The sequence below is a fragment of the Cupressus sempervirens genome, chromosome 9 (assembly GCF_028749045.1).
Source record: "Cupressus sempervirens isolate cs-2001-9-10 chromosome 9, ASM2874904v1, whole genome shotgun sequence".
NCBI classification, from domain to species: domain Eukaryota; kingdom Viridiplantae; phylum Streptophyta; class Pinopsida; order Cupressales; family Cupressaceae; genus Cupressus; species Cupressus sempervirens.
The window spans coordinates 410,836,718-410,863,993 of NC_143126.1; the positions used below are offsets into that span (position 1 = coordinate 410,836,718).

At 34.9% G+C, this 27,276-nt stretch overlaps 1 pseudogene; it reads left to right on the forward strand.

Annotated features, from left to right (window-relative positions):
- The first annotated feature begins 23,565 nt into the window (after window positions 1–23,565).
- LOC149539036 (protein DOWNY MILDEW RESISTANCE 6-like) lies at window positions 23,566–24,676 on the forward strand (annotated as a pseudogene).
- Window positions 24,677–27,276: the final 2,600 nt, after the last annotated feature.

Genomic DNA, 27,276 nt, shown 5'->3' on the forward strand with positions numbered 1-27,276 from the left:
GCTTCGTCTTCCTTTGGCATGAATCACATAGATAGACTCTTTGGAAGTCACTGTGGCTTTTCAATAGTGGTAGAACCAGTGCTTTTTCACTAGACTCCTCTAGCTTCTAGACACATCTTTAAGCTTGGAATGTGATGCACAAAGCACTCTCACCCAACAATCTTCATGAAACATTGACATTGCATCAGGCTTTTGACTCCAAAAGCTCTAGATGTTTATGAATATCATTGGCTCACATCTTAAACTATTGTTATGGATAGAATGCCAAATCACACCCTTGATCATGATACACGATGGTACTATGTGTATACTACACCTACAAATGCGTAGCTTGGAGATGGTGGTAGAGAAAATGCAGACAAGCATAAAAATGCCCATGTGTTCAGGACTTAAGCCATCACTCTTTATGATAATCAATCTCAATAGTGAAATCTTCAAGCCGTCGGTTCCTTTTGTTTGATCCATCATTTGCCTCTCTTTTGTCATGCTCTCTTCACATTCACCTCCAACACAATGTGATTTGGATAAAAGATCTTGTTGACTTTACAATTGGTTCTCTGCACTGCCAATGTCATAATCCTAAAATGGCCCCCATGTGCAAATCAACTGCAACTACTGCATCCAATTCTTGCACATAATAAACAAGATTAAAATGTTTAGTTTCATCCACTTTCTTGAATGACAACATCATATATGGATCTTTAAAATCCAATTGAAAATGCAATGTGCCTTCTTTTAAGACAAAGGGAGGAAAAATGTCAAGGAGTTTTGAAACCTCCTCCCAATCATTGTGAGCAATGAAATACTCAAACTATGCCTCCCATGAAGAAAGGTTAATCCAAAATTACATGATCCATTGTTCATTGATTCCAGGTATCTAACCAGATAGTTGCACCCTCATTTGCGACACTAGATCTCCATATGGCAAGCGAGGTTCCATTTTTTTTGCAAATGGTATAGGATTTGGTCATGTTTATCTTTAGTATGGGTAGCTTCATGTTCCAAATCACATTCAGGAATATCATGCTCCACATAACCCAAATCTCTAAATATTGAAAAATAGAGCTGGTGTGTTGAAATGGCAACCTTTGAACACTTTGGAAACAAAATTTTTTAGTGCAATGATCTTTCAACCCACTTGCACAAATATTTTGCCACATCTTTGGTCACATATGCTACATAATATTTGAGTGCCTCTTTATGACATCATAACTCTATTCGACCTCAAATGCACTATGCAACATATTATAATGATTTGAAATAGTACAACATCCTTAAAAACCTTCACACCTTGCCTTAAGTCCTTACGACATCAACTAGGCCCCAAAGTGAGTTTGGCTAAAAAAAAATTGAACTAAAACACCTAAAACTTCAAATTGATCAATTGATTGGATTCAAAATCAATCACTAAACCATCATTTAAAATATAATTTTGATCTTTCCTACAAACTGTTGATTTCATGCCAAGAGGTCCTCTAACTGGACTTAAAAACTATCTAAAATTGACAACCAAGCCCTAAGATCTGACATATTGATTCTTTTTTCCACATTCTCTTACCCTGTCAGATCTTGTCTCATGAAGACACCTAAGTCAAAAGATATCAATCATCAAATTTTCCTTCGTGAAACTGTTTGCAAGAAAACATGTCATAAAACCATAAAATGCATTCGATCTTGGCTTCGAAAATAGGTCAAACTGACACTTGAGGGCTTGAAAACTGGGGCATTTGTTCATTGTCATGAGGAGTATAAAACTATGATTAGGGATCATGATGAATAACTGGGTACATTTGGAAAGCGATCAAAATGGGCTACTTGGATTTGCAGAACTGGGAATAGTGGCAAAAAAGTGATTTTTGCAAATGGAATGGACTTGGGAAAGTGTGCAAATGAATTTGTCAAGACTTGAAAACTGGCACATTTGAAGAATTTTCAAAGTAGAACATAGTGGTACAATCCATTTAGTTCAAACAATCATGGATTCAAGGTTATGAAATCCTGAACAGGGGTACTAATCAATCTGCACTTCTTAACACGAGTAAAACATCATAAATTGCATTTGGAATCACGTTTGAAAACTAGTCAAATAGGTTCATCATAGGCTCAAGTCTATAACATAGAAAGTGTTTGACCTTTGAATGCAATGCAAAAGGATTTTTCTCATTTTATTCAATTGGATCAAAGTTACAACTAGTAAAACACGACCTTCCAAAATTATGAACAAATATGCATCAACATGACAATAGTAAACAACCAACTTTGAGGGATTCAAAACCTAGTCAAAACATATCAAAATGACTTGAAAATTGAAACATAGGTTCTTTGATATGCATACTAAAAACTCCCAAAGTGGAAAGTTATGAAACATTAGTGGGTGCAAGATATTCAAATACAAACTAGGCTTCATGTCGTTGTCAGACACTTCAAAAATGTAGATTTGAACATTGTTCAAAATGGAACTTCACAGAAGGACTTAGAATGAAAAATTATCTTCATGGGACACATGGATATGCTAAATGAAAAGTGTTAGAAAAATTAAACACCTCTTAGGCCTCAAAAGGGCAATCGAGTAAACATGGATTAAAATGTGCTTTTAGGGGGCTCAAAATGACTCAAAATCTTATAATGGTACTCAAAACGGGAATGCAATTTTGAGTCCCAACAATATTATTGGTAGAAGTAGATTCTATGACTAATTTACATACCTTTCCTAAGATCTTTGAGTTGATTATGAATAATGACCTTCTCTGGTTAGTCTCCTCCCTCACTTCTTTTTTAAGAAATATCATCCTCACCATGATGTTCTTCCTAGTTTCTGAGTCTAATTTCACTTTAGTTGATTTGACACTGGTCACATCCTCTTGTATATAACTCACTCTCATATCTCCTCCTTAGGATGAAGAATCCTTTTGACTAAATCTAAAGGTAAGGTGTCCTATTTGATTACAATTATATCATCTCTTTGTTGAGAAGTTGGATCCTCTACCTAATCCACTAAGCCTTCCTCTATTACTAGGTCCCCTACCTTTATATCTTCCCCTACTATTGGAGTCCCCATTGTGCTCTAATGACTTAGAATCCCCTTGGGACCTTTGGTCTATACTTCTCCCTCTGTAGCCACCTCAGTGACCTTTTTTATCTTTCCCTCTTCCTTTATGGATTTTCTCCTATCTTTTCTTGTTATTTTATTCCACTTTAAGTGCCAACTGATAGCACCTTTAAAATTTAGTAGGAATTAGTAGACAAATCTCCTCTTGGATGTTCCATCTTAGTCCATTTAGAAACCTAGCTACTTTGATACTCTTATCCTTGACAATAGTTGACCTTAAGCACAATTTATGAAACCCCCCAACATATGGACTAACATCAAGGTCTTTTTGCCTCTTTTTGTGCAATTAGCTTTCATAATACTTTGGTACATAGGTTTATCTAACCTTGAAAACCATCCCTTCCATGTAGAAATGAGATTCTTGCCTTCTTTTTACCTCTCTACATGGACAAATGTCCACCAAGCTAGGATAGCTCCCCTCAACCTAGATTTGGCCACTTTCACCTTTTGTGCCTCACCGATCACTTTACAGTCAAAGTGATTCTTAAGTTCTTCAATCCATTCCATCACAAAGTTTACTTTCACATTCCCACAAAAAAGTGGTATTCCTTCCAAGGATTTTCCACCCATATCTTTAAGGTCTTTAAGGAATGGATCTTAAGGTAAAATTGCATCATGACTTAGAACCTCATCCTCCTATACGACTTCTTTCTTGTTTTCCTATTTTTCAATGGTCTTCACAGTTATCTTTTCTATTTTTGTCTCTATCTCTCTAATATTTCTTTCTAAAAAATCCAAATTTTCTTTGAGGAACCTAATCTCTTCTTCTTTCTCTTGCACCTTCTTGGAAAGCTTTGTATTGTTCACCATATTGGTCTCACCAACTGATTCTACAACTAGCATGCACCTTGCTTCTTGCCCAAATCTTTAGGCTATGATACCACTATGATAAGGAGGCCCTAGGACTTAATTTATTTTGATATTTACACAAGGTATTTACTCAAAATGATGAGGGATGATCCTAAAATTTTTGGAGTCCCCTTGCAAAGTTCCTCATGCTCTGCAAGTTCTACTCCTAGTGCATCCCAAGCAAATCAACTAAAACTGTCATTTCACCTAAGGTTTGTTCCATGGGTTTTCTCAATAACTCCACATATTAATACATTAACCAATTAGGATTGGAAATACTTTGAACATATATTATCACACTTGATTTAACCATAACTATAAGTTTCTTGAACTCAAACTTCATTGGTGCAAAGTGAAGCAAAATAGGCATAGTAGGACTAAGCTCCAATTAGATATCTATTTTCAAATTTTGAAACTTTACACAAAACTTGACCAAAGGACCCCTAAAAAATTCACCATCTAAAATGCCCATTTGGAAGACCTAAAATATTTTCAAGGTCTTAGGATTACAACCTTTGTACAATGCCCTAATCCAATTTTGGGCCTATTTTGATTGTACAATGCAATGAACTAAAAGTTCTTGCAATAAGACTGATAAATGGATTCCTTATCCCAATAAAAATTATTCAAACATAACTTCATTCAAATAAATCTACTCCTATAACTTATTTTGTCTACTATTCCAAGAACCCTGTCGAGCATGCTATCTACTTGCCTAAGGCTTGCATGAAAAAATCACAAGTAGGTCTTTTTGGTGGCAATCTTCTTATTGGAACATATAGTACACTATCTCTACTAACATTCCTCCAAGGGTCATTACTTTTTTGCGTTGGAATTATAAGTTAGAGGCTCTTTAGCCTTTAAACTGTAAGCCACTAGAGAAGGGCATATTACATTTTGTATTTTATTTAACATGTAAAACCTATATGAAATTGAAAATAACTATGCAAAAATGGAGAACTAATTGAATTATAACTAGATGCAATGAAATCAACTAATATCTAATCCATAAATCAATATCTTCTCGAGTTGTAAACTGACTATATAGTAATTGCAAGAAATGTAAATTGATTGGTATTGCCAAATGTAAAATCTAACTTCTAACCCTCTTACAATCGATCTTGGAGTTATAAATGGACCTCCTAAGTCTCAAAAAACTTTACTCACCCATAACTAATCAACTAACTATACCCATTCATAACTAATTTTGTTTGAGATGTAGGATCTTGCAAAACAATTGCACGAACAACTTTTGCAACATTTTGACAACCTAGAAAACCTCACTTTCTTTTGGTCCATAATGATGATGATAGCCCCCTATTTTTACTAAGCTTAAGTTTGTAAAATTTTAATTTTTGAAAATGCCTAAAAAATAGTGTTGTGGTGTTATATGTTATCAGTTTCCAATTTTAAAGGATGGCCCTAATAGACTATTTTGGCCCAGTCCAATTATTTTTTTCCTTGCCCTAGTATGAAAAGAAATGCCTTATGGGTTACTTTCTCATCTTATCCTACAAGATATTTCATAAAAGGTGGAGTCTAGCCCTTAGCTTTGGTTTTAAAAATTTGAGTGGGAGCTTATTTGTCTTTTACAATGTCTCTTATGATGCTACGACATAAGGGTTAGTGGAGGATTGTAGCGTAATGTTTTTAGCTCCCCAATCTTAACATATGTAGTACATCATAGTATCGTAGATAAGAAAGTTAAAATTCCTGATCTTATGATTCCTTTGTGACATATGATCATATGTCATGTGAAAGAGGTTTCAAGTCTAGAATGCAATGTTATGACAAGAAGCTAATATCGACATCGGGAGGTCCTTTGAAAAGTGGTAAGATGTTACAATGGAGGCCTGATCGTGAGATCGAAGAGTGGGATTGAGAATGCTATGATGCTTTGAAGTACTTATGATCATAGGATTGCAAGGTTCGAAGTGACAAGGCTTAGTGTCAGGTAGGTGACAAGTATCCGATCCTGATTTGTTAATTGTAAAACATACAACATGTGGTGGGGCCAAAAGATTATTTTATATACACTGCATAGTGTAATCTTCGATCTTACGATAAATAATATATCATAAGATCTCAAACCGATGGATGAATTGATATGAGGTTATGAAGAGGTCTTTGCCATGAGATTGTAAAAGGAAAAGATAAAGCCTGCAATGCTACAATAAGAAATGTAACAATGTCTTGTAGTATCATAAGGGTCTAGAGAGAAACATGAGATGTTACAATGTGTAGTATGAACCACATGTTGTTAGATCGTAGAGATTTTTCCAAGTCTTATGATAGTGCGATAGGGTCTTTTAACTTCAAGAGATCGAATGGCATCTCTTCCCCACGAGAGATATTATGAGGGTTTTTGACCATGGGGTCAATCATAAACCCTAAGTGACATTTTGTTTTCCCATCTTTTGAGTTGGAAATGACAAGGGATTCTCAACCAATGAGATTTAAGCAATGAACATAAAGTGCAATGTTTGATAATAATGACAACGCTGCCCTGAGGTTACAAAATAAGCCAATTTTATGGCTCGAGCATGTTGAGAATCAATGCAAAGATGAACATTGATAATATACATCAAGCTATAAGGACATTCTATCAATCAGTTATAGTTTACCGTTTGCTAAGAAAAGGATTTTGAGCAAGTGCAGAGTTTCAAGGCATATAGATAACTATTTTTAGTACCAAAGAGAGAAATCCATACAACATTTTCCAACATACTTTCAAGATGTCTGATAAGAAGGTAGAAGAAATTCAAGCCTCAGACATGGAAGTGGCAGAAACTTCAACTTCTAAGGGAGGGAAAACATGACAAAGAAAATCTAATATGTTTGTCAAAGAGTGGATTAAGATTTTTCATGGTTCCTCAAATGCTAATGTTGTAGATGACCATGCTTTCATTGATGCATATGCTCTATGCAGAGATGCTACATGCCTTAGGGCCATAGGTTTTGAGCTATTCAAATATTTTTATCATAACAGGGAGAAGAAGATCTTGGTGTGTAATCCATGGAAGAACCTAGCAAAGTTAATATTTCTAGAGCTTTTCATGGATGTAGATTTGGTGAAGGCCCTAATTCGATCATACAATCTAGCCACCAAATCCTTCTATAGGAGAGATGGAACTATCCTCTATAAACTTGATCGTGTTTCATTCATTGAAGCTTTTGGGTTGGATGGAGCCATGGTCCAACTTGTAGGTTTGGTGGATTTGCAAAAGAAGTTTAAGAAAAATACCAAGGCCTACACTGGGAAGTCTATGCTGCAACATATCCCTATGGATTTAAACATTGTGGGTGATTAGCCTAAGAAGGTGGAAAAAATGATGTCTTTGGATAAGTTTAAGAATTACTTTGTAAAAATAATATATGGTGTCCACAAGGTGATTGGAAAAGATGGAACTAATATGGTGGATGGTGCTAAATTTATCATTGCCAAAGATGTGCAAGACTCCTACTATGGGGGGGGGGGGGGGAGTATGACTATGTTGAATACATTTTGGAGGTAATGAAGGAAAACATTGCTCTGGCTCAGAGTGGAGAGTTAAAAGATTTCAAGTTCCATCATTCACTGTTGCTGCACTTGATCCTCTACAAGAATGTGGGGTATGTGAGCTCTGATTTCATTGATCATACTACTAATGCAAATGGAGAGCTACTAGTTCAATTGTGGACATGGGTATGAGATAGTAATTATCATTTTTCTGATGCTATTTCATTCTTTAATAATTGTAATACTATAATAATGAGAATGTTAGCTCCGGGTTATTTTAGGGCACCTGAGATTTTGAAATGTCTATTGAGACCAATCCTACTTCCTGTGAGTAAAAGGTTAGACCATAATTAGGGGGACATTTTCTTATTCCCAACTTTTTCCTTAATGAGAGTCTATGGTTCTCCCCAACCATCCCACATATTACCAAAGTTTATTCTCCCTAGGCTGGGTATAATGGAATTCATATGGCAATTGTTTATGGTCAACATGGAGTATCTAGGCCCTAAAGTGCATAAAGGCAATTTCTTGTATAGATGTTTTAGGGTGGGGGACTTTGCAATTGGAAAAGAAGCTCTTGATCAAATCCATTCCTTCCTCTGCCACTACAACCTGTCAACTGGTCCCTATAGGATGTATGATCCTGACAATTGGATGAAGGGAACCCTTAAGGAAATCAGGAACTATGTGCTTCCTAGCACCAAGGAGCTACCACATGATGATATTATTCCAAATATAGTTTCAGAAGGTGAGGCAACTAATAAGCTAGAAAAGTTGGATGATGTTTTGAGAGTGGAGAGGGAATTGAAGAGAATAGATCCCAATTTCATGGGATTCTTCATGGATATCCCCTATCCTCATAGAATTAGGAAGATGGTCATTGGCCATGCTAAGATCATGGCCAAAATGCTAGAGGGATCTATGGGAGAAGTAGAGAGGGTGTGCCTAGACAACCCCAAAATTGATATGACTCTAGAAATAGAGGAAGATGATGCTCTTGAGGCATCATGGGTCACAAATGGAAATAAGAGACAAAAAGTGGTCCATATCCCTGCAAAGGTGAAATAGAGGACCCTACGAATTTTACCAGGCAATAGTCAATATTTTTCTAACTTAAGGCAAGGCTATCTCCAGGATAGAATTAATGCAACTGAGAGCACACTCATAGACTTAGAACTAGTAGTAGCAAGGTTGGATGATAGGATCATTCAGGCTCAACAATTTATAGAGGATGATGAATTCATCAAATCGATTGAGTTCAACAACTTTTTGTACAAAGTAAAGCAGAGTGAGATGGTGTTGAAGATGAAACCATGAGAATTAGACAAGCAAAAGCTAGATGAAACCCGGATGGGATTTGGAGCAAGCATTTATGCTTGATCAAATACAAAGATAGGAGAATGCCATCTCATATGAGGCATTTGGTGTTGATGGAATGGAGAGAGGAACTAAATTCAACATAAATAAACAATCTATGGTAGTTTGGAGCATGGCTCCAACATCAAATAAACCAAAGCTAATGGATGTACAAAGCATAGAATAGGGTAACATGATTGTGTGGACTTTATAGGGTACCTTTGGTACATAAATCTCAAAGTCCATGAAGCATCTATCATTCATTAATGAGGCTAAGATAGAGGAGAGTGAGACCAGACTTTCCAAGTCCATACATGATTACATTGATGTAAGGAAGATCTATGAGGATGAACTTAGAAAAATCCATGTATATAAGGAGAAAATTACAGAGCTTGAGGCTAAGGTCCAAGCACTAGAGGCTAAGGTTGCATCTCTTAGGGAAAAAATTATAAATGCTAAGCAAGTGGTTTCTATAGAATAGAGACAAGAGCAGAAAGATCAAGAACAACCAACCAAGGACATAATTGAGGCCCCAACACAAACAGATAGTTTTGAGGCAGAGGATATAGTAGAACCGAGAAGAATGAGCACTGATGCTCCACCTACTCAACAAGGAGATGAGGTAATGAATAAGGTCCTTAAAAGTTTGATGATCCATAGGGTTGAGACTCTGAAGAATATATCACAATAGGCTCACAATTTTTATGTTGCTTTACAAAGTGCTAAGTAATTTTGCAATGAGGCATTTTCATGGTTATCATCCACATTCACTTTATGGGGGCCATATATACAGCTTGTAGAGAGCCTTATTGTATTGATGGCTAAAAAGCTAGATTTGCTTGATAAGATAATCACAGTGAAGGAGGGCTTAGAGGTAGTCAAATAATTAATTGGCTTCTTCACTGGTAAATTGCAAATTATTCAAGGTAAACTAAAAGTTTTATCTTAGTAAATATAACCTTGTATACCACCAATTTTGGATACCACTAGTACAGTGAGAGATTGGGAGGAATGGTTTGATTCTTTTGGTGCCATTTTGACTTAGGAGGCCACTATGGCAATTTTTGAATACATCTCTGATACCCCATATAATAAATTGATTGAGTCCCTGTTCAAAGTAGAGATAGACTTAAACATGTTTTCTATTGAGTCTAAAGCAATTATAGATGCTAGGTGGACTAAAGCCACGAAGGACCTAGAAGAGGTTAAAACTACAAAGTGACCCACCAAGCAAGAAATCTATGTGTGGGAAGTGGTGGGAAAAATAAGGGCCTTACCAGTAGGAAGCAACTGAAACATTATTAAGGTTAAAGGAAAATAAGAGATTAAAAGATAAGATCAGATACACTAATCACTTTATTAGAAGGATAAAACTCTCATAAATAGGCCTATCAATTTTGAAACTTTTGAGGAAACATATGGCATAAGAAGACAAAAAAGAATAAAGATAAAGTTTGACATCTCTTGCTCTCTCATCCTAATGATGGATCACATAGTGTGATTCGAAACATTGATGGTAAAAATCTTCACACAATCTAATCCAGAAACTAATTTACATAACTATGATGGATTGTGGAAATCTGATCGCATTAAAAGATAAAGTTGCTGAAGTAAAGTGCCACCTGCTGACTTTTGAAGTACCCTCCAAATTTTTGATCAAGTGTAGGAGAATGTTTTTTGTATTTGTTTTGTTTATGTGTTGCCTTTATCTTTTCCATTAAGGTAATGAAATGTGTCCTTCTCCTATGTGTATCTTGTTGCAATCCTATTTAAGGATTTCCAAGATGAGGAGTTGTGGTTGGAAGTCTGTATATTTTTTCTATCTATGTTATATTTCCAATCCGTCCAGTCTTTTTGATTGTATAAATATATTCAAACTTGTGAATTTGAGAGAGTTATGAATATGAAAGATCAAATTGCCAAGTTTTGAGTTATATTGTGAGTCTACATCTAGTGTTGTATGTATTTTCAAAGGAAATTAATACAAAAGGGAATTTCTACAAATCTGAATTTTGTCTCATTCCTTACATATCTATGATTTTGAGATTGAAATGAATAATGTTCTTTGCGTTTAATATAGTTTAGATAGATTGTATATCTCTTGTTGATTGCATTTAGTTCAAGGAATTAAGTAATTACTTTCAATAAGAGGTGGTTTTTTTGGTATATAAGAGGGATATGATAAGAATGAAGTTCAGAGTTCACTATTGACAAATTTAACTGCAAGTCAGTTAAATAGGTTGAAGACTATAAGTATTGACTCTATATAACAATGGATAAGGCATTGATCACTTAATTTTAGTTGCAAGTTGATAGTTTATACAACTATAAGATACATACATCAATTATAACCTATTTTATTTTTTTGGTAATCAAGAACTAAAGTTGTTGGTCAATACTTATTTGTGACAATTTTCTTGATATTTATAACTAGCTATTGTAGTTGGAATTTGTTGTAAACCTAATAAAAATTTGTGATCAATACCTTCTATAGGGGATAGTCTTGAAGATAATAATATCAAGTTAAGAAGATCAATCCCTAAGGTTTTCCCGCCTTGGCCTTGCAGAGCCTAAAGTGAAGTGAGTCCTGATAACTCCATTAATGTTGGCCTAGGACTAATATTTCACCCTGTTGAATATAGGATTTACCTCATCCTTAGGTTGGTCCCTATCTTATGCTTTCTGGTTTTGGGTTTAAAGTACCTAGTAGTCTAAAAAACAACCAACAGATAAATGATCTTTTAACCCTTCCTAACACCTATTTGACCCTTTCTATGCTTTCCAACTCCATATGAGGGTATATGCATATTTGAAAAATAATGACAACTTTTAGGTCTTGATTGACCAAATCACAATAAAATGTCACCATACTCAACTCAACCATACTAATGGGATTATCACCCAGCCTTATTGCATCCTTAACCCCATTCAAGGGTTTTCTAACCAAGATTAATGGTTTAATTGTCAAAACCCTAGGTGCTCCTACACCGATTCTCTTTATGCCTATATATCTCATGCTCTTTGTCAACCCCAAGCTCTACATCTGTTAATATCCCCCACCCCGCTCTCTCTCTCTCTCTCTCTCTCTCTCTCTCTCTCTCTCTCTCTCTCTCTCTCTCGTTCCATCTATTTCTCCAAATCTTCCTCTCTATTAATGTTTATCTTGAATCTCTCTCTATCCATCTCCCCTCCCAATTTTTTTAATCTCCCCTCTCTATCTCTCTGTATTTACATATATATCCTTCCTTGCAAAACTTAGACTTCTACTTCTTTTCCTCACTTTTTCTCTTAATCCTTCCCTTGCCATTTTAATCAATACCACCTCTCTCTCTCAACCTATATCTTTCTCCCTCCTTACAATGTTTCTCCTCCTCCTCCTCCTCCTCCTCCTCCTCCTCTCTCTCTCTCTCTCTCTCTCTCTCTCTCTCTCTCTCTCTCTCTCTCTCTACTTATCTATATCTACCTACCTCCCCCTCACACCCCCATACTCTATTTATCTACCTATCTTCTTGTCATTCTTTCCATTTTATTTTCTCTCTCTCTCTCTCTCTCTCACACACACCTCTATCTCCACTTCAACTCCAATTATCAATAGAGAGAGAGTGTGTGCTTTGTCTCATCTAGGGGTCACTAGATTTGCAAAAAAAAAATCTCAAGTTGCAATGTTTTTTTAACTCAAAGGATGGTTTGAAAGGCCAAGTTCATCATATGAAAAGATCAATGCAATGACTAAGGTGGTTGATTGGGTTTTTGATGAGAGTGGCTTTTGGAAACCCACCAAGAAGATTATGAAGGTAATTTTCCTTTTTGTCCTCATTTATATTTCATTTCACCATTTTTGTCACAGTTTAAAATACTTTTTTATGTTCATTGATATTCACATTGTTCACCTTTAATAGGAAAGCTTAAAACTTAATGTTTTACTTTTCACAATGATTGTAGTTCATAGAGCCTCTTATTTTTATCCTACAAATTGTTGATGGAGAGAATCCCTCAATGGGTTATATTTATGAGAGCATGGATAGGGTGAAAGAGGCCATTCAATATTTTTATGCATGACATCGAGATAAGTATGGTTCCATGTGGGACGTCATTGATAGGTGATGGCACAATCAACTTCGTAGACCTATACATGTAGTTGTCCACTTTCTAGCAACCAATTTAGCCCAAATTTGAAGCTTGATGACAAGGTGTGGAGTGGCCTATATGAGAATGTCACTCGATAGAACTATTGGAAAAGTTAGATTCTGTGAGATAGAGATGTATAAGAAATCACAAGGAGACCTATTCACATGAGACTTACGCAAGAAAAATTAGATAGAACTGATGCCTAGTAAAAATATATGATTCCAAATTCTAATTTCTAATTTTATTACCACTTTAGAATCTAGATTCTTGATTGATAAAGTCAAAACTATAGAATTGATTTAACATCTTCTTGTTTTCGATGTATGGTGGGAGATTTTTGGCACTAAGGTGCCAAATCTAAAGAGGATTGTATCCATATGTTAAGCCAAACATCTAGTGCTTTAGGATATGAATACAATCGGAGTATATTTGAGCATATACACTCAAAGAAGCACAATAGGTTGGCAACAAAAAGGTTGAATGGTATTGTGTTTGTTCACTACAACCCTTTCTTTTGTCACAAAAATATTTGGAAACTCACATTTCTCCTATTGTATTGGAGAAGGTTGATATACAAGCAAGTTGGAACATAGAGGTTGATGATCCTATCTTTAGTGATGAAGATTTAGAGTGGGTTGATTAGGTGGATCGAGAGGCAGAGGTAGTGGTGATGGTAGTGGAGGAGGCTAAAGTATGAGGAGACATAGTGCATGACCCTAAGGTCAAGAGTAATGGATCTGACTCTAATGATGAGGATTATTTGGATGAGCATGAGGATGGGGAGGATGATCACGATGAGCTTGTCACTAAGGTTTAACCATAGACACATGGAGAGAGGATGGTTCTAGATTCTTCCATGAGCTCTTAAGCATACTCATTAGATGACATAGGCTATCATGAGCCTTTACTTTTATGTGTTTTGAAATTTTGATTCCATGGATTACATATTACATGAATATTGTAGACATTTGACAGTTACACTTTATTTCTATTATATTATTTAGTTTAAATTTAAGTAATTTCTTTCAAAAATTTGCATGTATACTTATGTTATCTATGAAAAGTTGTGTATGTGTTCAAAGTAGCTTCTATTTATCTCAATTATTGTGTATTTGATGTTAATTGGCTAAATCATGAACAAAAAAAACTTTAAATCCTTAAAATCTTTGAATTTTATGGGTTTTTATTGTTGTGTTTGACCCTCGAGTCCCAGTCTAAGCCTAATTTGGGCTTTTCAAGTCCTAAACAAGTCCAAGGCTGGTAATACTATGCATGCGTTCACATTCCTATAGAAACAAGAAAGGATTTGGAGCCTTAAAGAAAATAATGCATCTTTTTTGGATATCTAAATGGTGTTAAAGGAATATCTAGACTTCTAGATCTTTCAATAGATACATTTTTTATCGAGAGGAGTGTCTACTTTGATGAAACCATTATGTGTACATCTCAAGAACAATATGTTACCACTTATGTGTTTTCTCCTCTTATATGATATCTAATACTTCTAAATTTGATTTAGACGAACATGATCATGCATGTGCAAATCCACATCCAACTCTTGATTTAGCTTTCATTGAGGACTTAGATTCCCTTGTGAGAAATCAAAGAACTTGGACTAACCATGGAAATGGGGTTGCAAGTAGAGTGGGTTTAACTATGGAGGAAACTCCATAGTTAAGCATGCTCAAGTTGGAGTAGTACTGGGATGGGTGACCTCCTAGGAAGTCTTGATGCTTCACCTTAATGAGAATCATCTAGATCTAATGAGTGATAACAGTTCCATTTATTCTCATGAGAGATGGATTCATGTAAGAATCACTACTCATTAAGCATGGGTCAATGAGTTTGACTAAAAAACTATGCAGTTAAATCTTGATAGCAATATCATAACTTGGACTAGCTTAACTGTAATGTATCTTTTTTGACATGCACTTTTAGCTAATAAACCTATTATGACCATGCATGTCTATGTGGTTTAAGGATTTTATCCTCTCACTTATGTTGAAGCTACAAGGGATCCACTTTGGGAAGCGATCACAAATGAGGAGTACGCCTCCCTCCTTGCAAACAAAACTTAAGACTTGGTCATACGTCCTAATTGCAAGCTGGTAAGATGTAAGTGGGGTCTATAGAAAAAAAAGGAAAATATTAACTTGTGAGTGCATACAAAATAAGGTTGGTAGTCAAAGGGTTCAACAAGTTCATGAAATCAACTATGATGGGACTTTTGCTTTGGTGGCAAAAATGGACTCAATTAATTGGCTCTTTCCAGTACAAAAACAAGAATGCGTGAGGTTAATCACATGGGTGAAAATAACACATTTCTTTATGGTGATTCTAACGATGAAATATACATGGAGAAACCTCAAGGGTATGTGAAAAATTCATCTTTGGTATGTAGAGTTAAGAAGCCACTATATGGCCTCAAGTAGGAACCTAGAGCTTGGTATGCTAAAATGGACTTTTGTCTTTTATCTTAAAATTTTGTGCAATATAAATCTGATTGAAAAGTTTATATGATGCAAACCTCTAACTCCCTTTTGATCATAGTGCTTTATGTTGATGATCTACTAATAGCAGGTAGCTCCCCAACATCCATGTTTATAATTGAAGTTATTTTTCATGATATTTTTTATAACAAACATGGATCTAGTACACTTTTTGGGGGGACTTGAAATCAACCAAAATGAATGGGGAATTTCTATTTCCATGTCCAGGTATGCAAAATATCTCCTAGCTCAATTTCATATGATAGATTGCAATACATCAACTACACCTTTCCTATCAAGGGTAACACTTTAGGTTAACAATGATAAACCATTGGTTGATTGCACTCGGTATTGATGACTTGTGGGGAGTCCTTTTTTATCTCATTTTATCCTAAATCTCCTATATGTAGTAGGACTTATTTTCAAATACATGCAAGACCACATGAGATACACTACAAATGTGTCAAGTGCATCCTTTGATATATTCAAGGAATCATTAGGTATGGGATTCATTATTTAGTAGGTTCTTCTTTGGATCTTATTGGATACATTGATTCTTATTGGGTCATTGATATCATTGTCTGCAAGTCCACTTCAAGATATATTTTTAGTTTGGGATCCTTTCCAATTTCTTGGTCAAGTAAGAAGTAATATGTTATTTGTTTTTCATCAACAAAGATCAAATATAGAGGCACAATCAATCTTACAATTCAAGACATTTAGTTGTAGAATATCCTAACTAAGATGGGTAGTCTTCTTCATCTTCCAGCTATCATTTGGTGTGATAATCAAAGTATAGTGAAGTTTTCTAGAGATCTTTTACTATGAAAGCATACCAAACACATCAAGATCCACACACACTACAATTGATGATTAATCCCTCACTGAGTCAATGATTTGAAGTATTAACCCACTTCTAAACAAATTGTCAACATCTTCATGAAGGCTTTCACATTGTAGAAGTTTCATTTTTATGTGATAACTTCTTGGGATGAAGGAAATTGCAACATAATAGTTGTTATGTATGTTAGTGTATATTAAGGGATTGTTTTATTCCCACTAATTTTTTTCCTCTTTCTTCTTTTCTTTCCTTAGGCTTTTGCCTCCTACATAGACTCAAGGGGGGTGTTAACAAATAAATTAGCAATATTTTATTTTTAAGAAAATAAAAAATAGAAATATAGATATAGGTAGAAATATTTTTACAAAAGATTCACATTTTCATACATAAAACAAGAAGCTTAAAGAAATCTACTTTATTCATCCATTGTAAACTCATGGAATGAACTAAAAAATATTTCCATAAAGTTAAGATGGGTGTACAAACTTTCCACAAGATATCAAAATACCCATATATTTTATGTTGAAAAGTAATATAAAGGAAAACTTTAAAGATTGCAGAGTTGAACAACCATCAAATAAATAGAACCATTAGAGAGTGCACAACAACCAACTAAAATACAGTCTACTAATTTTTTCTTCTGATAATAATTATCACTTCCCCACTTTCTTGATTATCCATATCTTTGCATGAACATAGTCTCCATCCGTTCCTTTCTATCCAACCAACAACAACAATCCTTCTAGTGTCACATTAAATTTCAAAATCCTCCCCATGTATTGAGTTATTGGGCCATATGAGGCCTAGGAAGCACTCTACTTTTTGGGATGTGATATTGTTCCAATAAAATCTTCTCTAGCTCAAGTAAGCACACATTTTAATGAAAATAGACCTTTTTCAAAATTCTATCCCATAAACTTGTTGGAGTGTTGAAGTTTGTACGGTGCTCACTGTATGGTAAGACCATCATATACTATGCCCACCATAGACTAAGGCATCATAGGGATGTCTTGATGAGGTCAGTACAGTGATACATATAACAAGGAACTATATGATCAAAGTAAAGTTGGTACAATGAAGCCCATCCTTGGCATACGATCATGCTACATATGGAGTGATGGGAGAATTTGATGCCGAAGGGAGTGCCTGCTAGAAAAGGAAGTATCTTGATGGTAAAGGAAGTATTTTGATATAGAAGGTGTCTGCATGATCAAAGTGTTTGCATCACCAAAGGTATTCATGTCACCGAAGGCATTTGCATCACTGGAAGCATCTGCATCACCGAAGGTGTCTGTGTCATTAAAGGTGTTCATGTCACCAAAGACATCCACATAATTGAAAATGTTTGAGCCACTGGAGGCATTTGAGTGACCAGAGATATTTAATAAGGATGAATAACCATCAAAAGGATGAGTGACCATTGGGACTATCAAATGGAGGATTTCCAAGTATGCCAGTATCTATTTTGTTCTTGATAGTTAATGCACTAGATTCCACAATGAATTGCAAAATGTATAAATGTCTATGAAATCCATGAGGAATAGCAAGCTATGAAGGCTAAAAGAAGGTGAAGTCTCAAAATGGTGTAAAGTTAGGTTGATTGTAAAGGAAATATGAATCTATGTAAAAGTCCATTGTTGTTTGTATGTAACATTGTTACTATAATGCAGAATGTGACACTTGGGTTCTTTGGTGGTGGGTTTTTCTCAGAAGGATTCCACACATTAAATCTTATCTCCTGTGTTTATCTTATGTGCATGTTATTTTTTCTATGTTCTTGTTTTTCCTACAATCTCAATGTTTTGAAGTAGATTTCAAATCTTTCTTATCTCCCCCATAAATTGGCACTAGTAAGGTGTTCCCACACATTACTTTCCTAATAAGTGGTATCAAGGCTTGGGTTATCCTTGCCAAGTAGGGTTGTTCTCAGTGTCAATTTGGTTCTAGTGGGAGTTTGAAAAGTGTTCATCTATAAATTAAACTGATATGGCAGGTGTAGGTTTAATAGACATTGAAAAATTCAATGGCACAAACTTTGAATTGTAGAAAATTAAAGTTGAAGATATATTGTTTGATTGTGGTCTATGGGTTGTTGTGTTTGGTAACATGCCTTCAAGAATGAAGTGGGAAGCTTGGGATCTAGCAGATCAAAACATTAGAGGAATGATAAGGCTATGTCTTGTGGATTATGTTTTGTTGAATGTCCATCAAGAGAAAACTACATGTTCTTTGTGGAAGAAGTTGGTGTTAGAATCTGATAAGATTAATAACCTAGAAAACTAGTGCAAAGAATAAATATCTAAACTATGAATGCAAATGATACAAAATCAAAATAGCATCATCGAGTTAGTCTCCAAAAGAGTAATGCAAATGCTGGAAGCAAAATAGCATTAAGAGGATGCAAAAACAAGAGATACAAATACAAGCCAGGTAGCATGCTTATATAGGCTAGGAAGAGGGAGGAGGTGGCAACACCAACCAACGAGGAGCAACCATCTATTGGAATAAAGATAGCAAAGTATCTTCCCAAGATAGCTAATGGATGCTCACATGTAGGAAGGTGACACCTCACAACCATTCGCCTAATAAGACATTCTTTATTAACCTAAGCGAGATTATTAAAAGTGTAGGAAAAACCTAGCAAAATAAGAAAAATAAAAAACTACACTAACACCCCCCCATAAGCGAAGCTTAGGTGGATGCTAACCTAGCAAAGCTATGAAAGCAGGAAAAATGGGTCCCAGCAACAAGGCCTGATTAGGTACCCAATACAAGAAAAAGAACTAGATGAAGGAAACTAAACCTCAAATCTAGGAAATGTCCCAAAGAGAGGAACAAAAAAGAGCATGAAGCATCTCCGAAGCATGAAGTTGCAAACACTGTCAGAAGAAACTACTGGAACCCCCACTGAAATAGTGCATGACCAGGTAGAGAAGACAAAGTCTGAAGAGCTGATCAATCGAAGAGGTGACCTCCAAAGGTAGGAATGAATGAGTGTCTATATAGTAGATGAACCATCTCACCGAAATGCATAGGTTCCTAGCCACTGCATCTACCTAGTACATAGGAACAAAAATTGAATACGTAGATCACTCAACCAAACCAAAGAAGCAATAGAGCCAACAGGTGAACCCCTCCATAATGATGAATAGGGAGAGGGGTGACAGGAACAATAAAATGCAATGCCAAAAACATCTGCAAGAAGAAGAATCAGGAACACCAATAGTGCAATAGAAGTACAAGCACAAGATAAAGGGCGGTGTCACCGACACACTGCATGGGCTAATGTCGTGGAAGAAAAATTCACTTGACAAAGGTGGATGAACACAAAATGGCAAAACATCATGACCCCCCATGGAACTTTATAACTGAGTGTGAGTACAAACAAACATAAGGTGTACAAGATCCCAGATATGCAAAAGTAGACACTTTATTTCAGTGTGTTTACAAAAAAAAGAATGCAATATAATAGAAGCATACAATGCTCAGAAGTCAGAAAGAAGAGTGAGCCAAAAGAACAGAAGAAGAGATTCCAGGACCTATAGAATCCAAGTAATCCACCAGAGTGTGAAAGTGCAAAAATCGAAGGAGAAAGAACCTGGAGAAAAATTTGGATAAAAGACCTCTGCAATTGAACAACTCATAGAACCAACTTTCCAACGATATCTGGCAAGCCTAGAAAAGAGTTCGAATGAGCGAGATATGGCTCCCGAAAGGCAAAATAGAACATTTGGCTTTAACTACCAAAATAGGCAACCAGACAGCAGTAAAAATAAAAAACACCTGACCATCATCTCCATCTCGAAACCAGCTTTCTGATGCATTTTTCAGATCGAAAAAATATGTCTGTATGCTCAAGTTACGGCGAAAAAACCAACAGGGCCTCCTCATGAAGAGCATATGCTAAAAGTGAAACTTGGGCACAATAATCAAGGAAACAAATAGCACCACTGCGATCTACTCGAAAAATCATGCACTTTCAAAAAAAGAATCGCCTCGATACGAGGTCGTATGAGAAAGTTATGATCCTCTAAAGTTTTCAAAACGAGAACTATGCATAGTCACGGCCGAGAATCTGCAATTTTTGAAGAATTCATGCATGAAAAAAAAAAAAAACAACTCTACTAATGGATAGAGCACAAAAAAATAGCCAAGTTCATAGCAAGAATCATCAAAATCGGAGTCCTTATGAGCAAGAATGAGACATTTGAAAACGGCGTTCAAATCTGCGACTGCCAATGGAGAGGGGTATGGCTGTAGCTTTGCATGCTCGATTTTGCAAAATATACAGCTTGCATGCAAAATCTAAAAGATACCCAGATGGTTTTTTGGGGCTGCGAACAAAACCCATAAAGCATTTTTCTTGCTGATGTACAAAAGATGTTGCTTTAGTGTAAATCAAACACCTTTAACAGTAAAAAATGGCTCCAAAAATCAAAAAATGACCCCAACAACCAGAATATGACATGCAAATGCTGGATCAGCTTCCTAAGTCCATCAATGGCATGCTGGAACCTACAAAACTGATTGAAAACTCCAAATATGCAAGTTGGTTGTCAGATTTGAGATTGAAACCCCAGAGAAAAACCATTTTTGTCAAAACTTTTATGATTCTCAGGATCATCCAAAGATGCAAGAGAAGAGCATACTTCATTTTTCAAAAAACTATAATAAAGTTTATTTGCCCCCCTCGAATCTCTCAAATAAGGAAACTAAAATCTACTCTTGCACATAGACAAGCTCTGATATCATGTTAGAATCTGATAAGATTAATAACCCAGAAAACTAGTGCAAAGAGTAAATATCTAACTCTATGATGCTATTTTGATTTTGTATCATCTGCATTCATAGTTTAGATATTTACTCTTTGCACTAGTTTTCTAGGTTATTAATCTTATCAGATTCTAACAGTTGGGAGATATTTATCAGGAAAAAACCTTGGTAAACAAGCTTTTCCTGATAAAGAAGGTCTACTCTCTAAAGATGGATGGAGGAATGACTATGGAAGATCATTTAATGCATTCAATATGGTGATTACACAAGTGAAATTTTTGTGTGTATCTATTAGTGAAAATAGAGTTGCATGTTACTGTTGTGCTCATTGTCTAATTCATGAGATTGTCTTATGATGGCCATTGGAAGTAGTACCACCCAATTCAAAATGGATGAATTAGTTGTGACACTTTTGTAAGAGGAGATGCAGAGGAAATATTCTGAGATGGCTAAAGAGGCTCTCACCATTCAAGAGGAAATAATCAAGATGGACATGAAGCCTGAATGTTCTAGAAATAAGGCCAAAGTGAAGTGCTAGAACTATGAGAAAGTTGGTCATATTCAAAAGGATTGCAAAGAGAAGAAGAAGAAGAAGAAAATGAAGATTTATTTTAATACAGAGTCTTCTCATAGTGATGATGAAGTTGCCAATGGTGCTTCTTTGGCTAATCAGTCATCTGACGATGACTGGTTAGAATAATTCAATCTTCATGTGGAATATGTCTGTCATGATGCCATGTGTAACTCAACACCATTGTACAGTGGGATTTGTTGGTAGTGACATAAATGCCATGTGTAACTTCACACCACGGTTTAGTGAGAGTTGTTGATAGTGATGTGGTTAATGATTTTCATTGATATTGTAGATGTTGAAGACACAAGATTCTAATGTTGTATAAGGATCTTTTCATATTTTTTGAAGTACTATTTGGAGATGTTAATCTCTATGTGACATAAGATGTTAATATCTTGAGGGCTCAAAATAGTCTTTAATAAAGCTTTGGATTATGTTTTCATTTAACATGTTATGGTATATTTAAATGGAGCATGTAATCTCTCTAGTTGAGATTGTTTAGATCAATTTGTTATGATTATTTTATTGAGGCCATGGTTGGAACTTTGACATTGATCTTGGTTAAGTTTCTTTGTTTTGAGTACAATGATCATTCATTGGATACTTCACATGATATTGCAATGTTGCATTTGGATTTTTCAAGGATTGATCAGTTACAAGTTCTTATGAATACTAGAGATTGCAGTGATACTATTAAGAGAGAAAAAATAACTTTTAATGACACATGTGGTCATGTTAAGTAACTCTATAGATGTGAGTACGTACTTCATCAAGTGGGAGATTATTGGAGTGCCAAAGTTCATATAGTGCTCACTGTATGGCGAGACCACCATACAACATCTCCACCATATGCTAAGGCGTCATAGGGATGTCTTGATGAGATGAGTATGGTGAAACATATAACAAGGTATGGTATGGTCAAAGTAAAGTTGGTATAGTGAAACCCATCCTTGGTGTATGATCATGCTACATTTTTAGTGATGGGAGCATCTGATGCTGAAGGAAGTGCTTGATGGAAAAGAGAGTATCTTGATGGTGAAGGGATTATTCTAGTATTGAAGGTGTTTGTGTAACCTAAGTGTTTACATCACTGAAGGCACCTGTGTGACCGAAGGTGTTTGCATCACTGAAGGCATTCGTGTGATTGAAGACATCCACATAACCAAAGGCATTTACATCACCGAAGACATCTATGTCACTAAAGGCATCCACATGACTAAAGGCATCCACATCACCGAAGGCATCTACATGACTGAGGCATCATGTAAATGAAGGCATCCATGTGATCAAAGGCATCTGAATGGCTAGAGGCATTTGAGTGACCGAAGACATCTAATACCATAAGGAGTGACTGTCAGAAGGATGAGTGACCACTGGGACTATCAAAATGAGGAGTTCCAAGGCTTCTAGTAACAGTTTTGTTCTTGACAGTTAATGCACCAAATTCCATAATGAATTACAAAATGTATAAATATTTGTGGGATTTGTGAGGAATAATAGGTTGTGAAGGCTGAAATTGTGTAGAGTGTCAAAATGGTCTAAATTCAAGTTGATTGTAAAGGAAATATGAATCTATGTAAAAAAGTCCATTATTGTTTGTCTGTAACATTATTACTATAGTACAAAAGGTGACACTTGGGTTCTTGGGTGGTGGGTTTTTTCCTAGAAGGGTTTCCCATGTTAAATTTGGTATCCTGTGTCTATCTTGTGTGCATGTTATTTTTTTTATGTTATTTTTTTTCCTAAACGTCTCAATATTTTGAAGTAGATTTGAAATCTTTCATATCTCTCATGTAAATTGGCACTAGGAAGGTGTTATGGCGTGTTGCTCTCCTTACAAAACTCACAATTTTTCTAATCCAAACATTTCTTTGAGATAGTCAATAAAAATTCTAGTCCAATTGAAAGGTTTCCATTTTTTTCCTTTCTGATTCATAAAAGTTTGCAATGATGTCCACAAAAATTATAATGCATGTAGAAGCTTTCTTATTCTGCCCATACCTGGTGTCATCCATAATACCTTTTGAAACCCATCTCGATATTGTCGAGAAGCTCATGTCCAATGGATTCAACCATCTTTAAGTTAAGGAGCACTACACAGTTCCTCTCAATGAATGCCCCTAAATGGAAGAGATTTCTCATTCTTATAGCATTCCAGTAATAGAGCTCAAAGACTTGGATGGTGTTGTTATAAAATCAGTTGTGAATGAGATCAAATATGCATGTAAGGAGGATGACTTCTTCTAGGTAAAATTATTTGTTCATTTTCCTCTTTTCCCTTAAATTAATTATTTTCTGCTTTTAATTTGGTAAAAGGATGTTGTGAAACATACAGATTGTGAATCATGTAGTAACAGATGCTCTAATGAAAAGCATGATGGATATTTCCAACTTGAGTTCTTTGAAAATGTCCCTAGAAGATAGAGCATGCCTCTATTCAGATGACCCAAGACAAATGATCAAGTTTTCTACAAGTTTAAATATCACCAAAGAAAAATTTCTTAACTAGATAGATTTTCCAATACAACCATGTCATCCTCTAGTAGAATACATACATGCATGGCCAAAAAATCTTGCATATTACATGTAAAATAAAAAACTAATTAAAATGAGATTTCTCTTAATCGTTTTGAAAGGAGAAGCATAGGTGATTCTTCTATTTATTTTATACTATAGAGAGATTGTAGGGGAGTATGCTAATGAAGTAAGAATCCTTAATTTGAGGCTCTTGGCTAGAATTTATGAAGCTATGGGATATGATTTTGATTATTTGAATAGGGTCTTCAAGAAGCATAGACAGATTATGAACATAAATTACTATCCACCATGCCCAAATTCTAATCTCACACTTGGCATAACATGTCATTCAGATGCAGTAGGCATTTCTGTACTAACGCAAGGACTTGTGAGTGGCCTCCAAGTGATTAGAGATGGAATATGGGTTGTTATAGAATTTACACCAAATGCCTTTGTGGTGAACTTGGGTGATAAGCTACATGTTTACTACAAGATATATGAATTCATTAAAAAGTCTTTTAAAAGTTTTCCTAATTTATAATCGTATTTGTAATTATATGATTGTTATTAAAATTTGTTGTGCTTGCTTTTGTATGGACATTATGTCACTCTTTCCTTTTAATGATGGAAGGTCAACGTTTATCTTAAACAATCCCTTAAATACCATATGTACAAAACTCATACTAACTATATACAATGTTGTTGATCATGAGAGTAATGATAGGAAACCCAATCTAAGCTCAAAAAAAAAAAATGATAAAGAAGATAAATCTAGGTTCTTAATATAGATGTCTAACTTTCTTCATTATTCATTATCATTTCTAATTTATGTGAGATCTTCTTTGCTATCCTCTTAGAGGTATAGTTTTAAACCATTTTGAGAATTTTCTATAGTTTAAAAGTTATTTTTGATGGGCTGATTTTTGAAATGTTTTAGTGAGGAGCATCCAGCTCTATACAGAGGATATAGGTTTGAAGAATACATGGGTGTATTATGGAGCCAAGGATTGAGGAGTAAGACCATTTTGGATCGCTTCAAGATTAAAACTAATCAATGAAATTGTTTAGTGAGCCCAAAGCTTGTACTTTATAATATCCATGTATGTTGTTAATGAATCTATTAGTATATGTAAATATTATGGTCAACTCCTTACTATAGTTATACCTCCAATGGTATGTGTAGTACATATTGGTGGCACAAGGATATATAATCTGTTAGTGCTTCACAATTGAGACTCTAATAGTAGGAACTACAAGGATAACTTTAGGAAAGCCCCCTTTGGAAAATAAAAGTATAACATTTTGGTGAATCAAACATTAGTTTAGAGGAAAAGAATTAATTTCTATTGGCAAATTTAATTTTTTGAGTAGGAAAAAAATTAATTTTATTGGCAATTTTTTTTCAATTGTATGAAAATTCTATAAAATCTAGGCGAATGTTTTATTATTGATGAAAATTGTGAGCAGAAGTACATATACCTAAAAACTATAATTCTTATTATTATTATTACATGGATTCTAATTGATTATCAAATTTGAAGGTTAAATTTGGCCTGCTTTTATCATTACAATTTCCCTCCATTTTTTTGAATGGTGGTTTGAAGGCAATACCTCTATTATTCATAATTGCTTGATGATCCTAAATCAATGGCCTAAATCCTATTTTGGGCCAAAATTTTAAAAGGATACCAAGTTTAAAGAAAGTCCTAGAAATAAAGACACGTGTCCCAATCGAATCTACTTTGGGCAAAAGTGAGAAAAGATTAAAAAATTCATGGAAAGTTTTTGGAATAGAGACACATGTCTAATCTATGTATTTAACTTGTAACTTAACTCAAATTTATACTAAATATTGGCAAAAATAACCATCGGTTAAGACAAGCATTGGAAATTGTAGTCAGAAATATTTAATTTACCACATGAAAAAAATAGATTTCAATGGTGAAGTCATCACTAATATATAAATACTTCTATATTATTATTGGTTATAGGCATAAGTATGGGACCTGATTTTCATAAAGTGCAAGCGACATGGCCACCCCAAAAGCGCAAAAAAAAAAGCCAAATTTGGGATCCCTAATGAGTGAGATTAGCCAATTGGAAAATATTAGCCACTAAAGTTATCCTTGGAGGAAGTATATTATTTATAAGCAGTCTAAAAAAATTTATATTGGTTGATTTAGTATAATATCAACTATCACTTTGAGAGTAAGTTGTCATTAGTACAACTATTTTTTCCTCTGTGTAATGGCCACCCGTAGTTTTCTTTTCTATTATGATTGTTAAACTCTTTTAGGCCTATTTGATGCATTGGTTAGTTTTAGAGATATTTGATTTTAGCTATATGATATCATTCCATAGCTTGGATTACAAATATATTGGTAATAATTTCTTAGTTGATTACATTTCACGTGTTGTTAATGATTATGGTTACTTATGTGTTAATAATGATTTCCTAGTTAGTAAATGTGGTTGCTTTCATAATGATGTTAAATGAGATGTCTTTAATGATGACTATGTTTGTATTCATAGAGATGCATCATTATATCTGAGCATGTGATAAGTTGGCTCATGATTTATTATGGTACTTACCCCATACTTGTATGTGTATGGTCCACGTGTCTATTTTATCTTTTGTCTGATGTGTTTGATGTGGTTAAGGGAGGGAGTTGTAGTTAACTGCTAGTTAGGATCTACATGATGTACCACTCCCTAACATTTCCTGTTTAGTTTAGATATAGTTATGTACATGTACATGCCCATCTTTTATGTAGGATGCATGTACTAGGCATCGACTTCCATGAATTGCTAGGATGATCATTGCCTTATTACAATACTCAAATGCTGAGAATGGAGTGATAATGAATAGGTCCAAGCCTAGCCATAGCCTAAATACTTGTCCTACAAGGAGGACTCATAATTGACTGTCAACCTTTTTTAAAACACGAGAGACTTTTGTGTGTATGTGGTTTGATTCTTACTTTGGTTGATTTTCCTTATGCACTTCTTAAGATTTGACTTGGTGATTTGTCTACTAGATTAGTTATTTATGATTCTTGGATCGATTGTTGATATTGAATTTTTAGATGTTATTTAATTTAAAAGTGGAAAAATGTTAAAATAGGATGATCTTGCATTTTT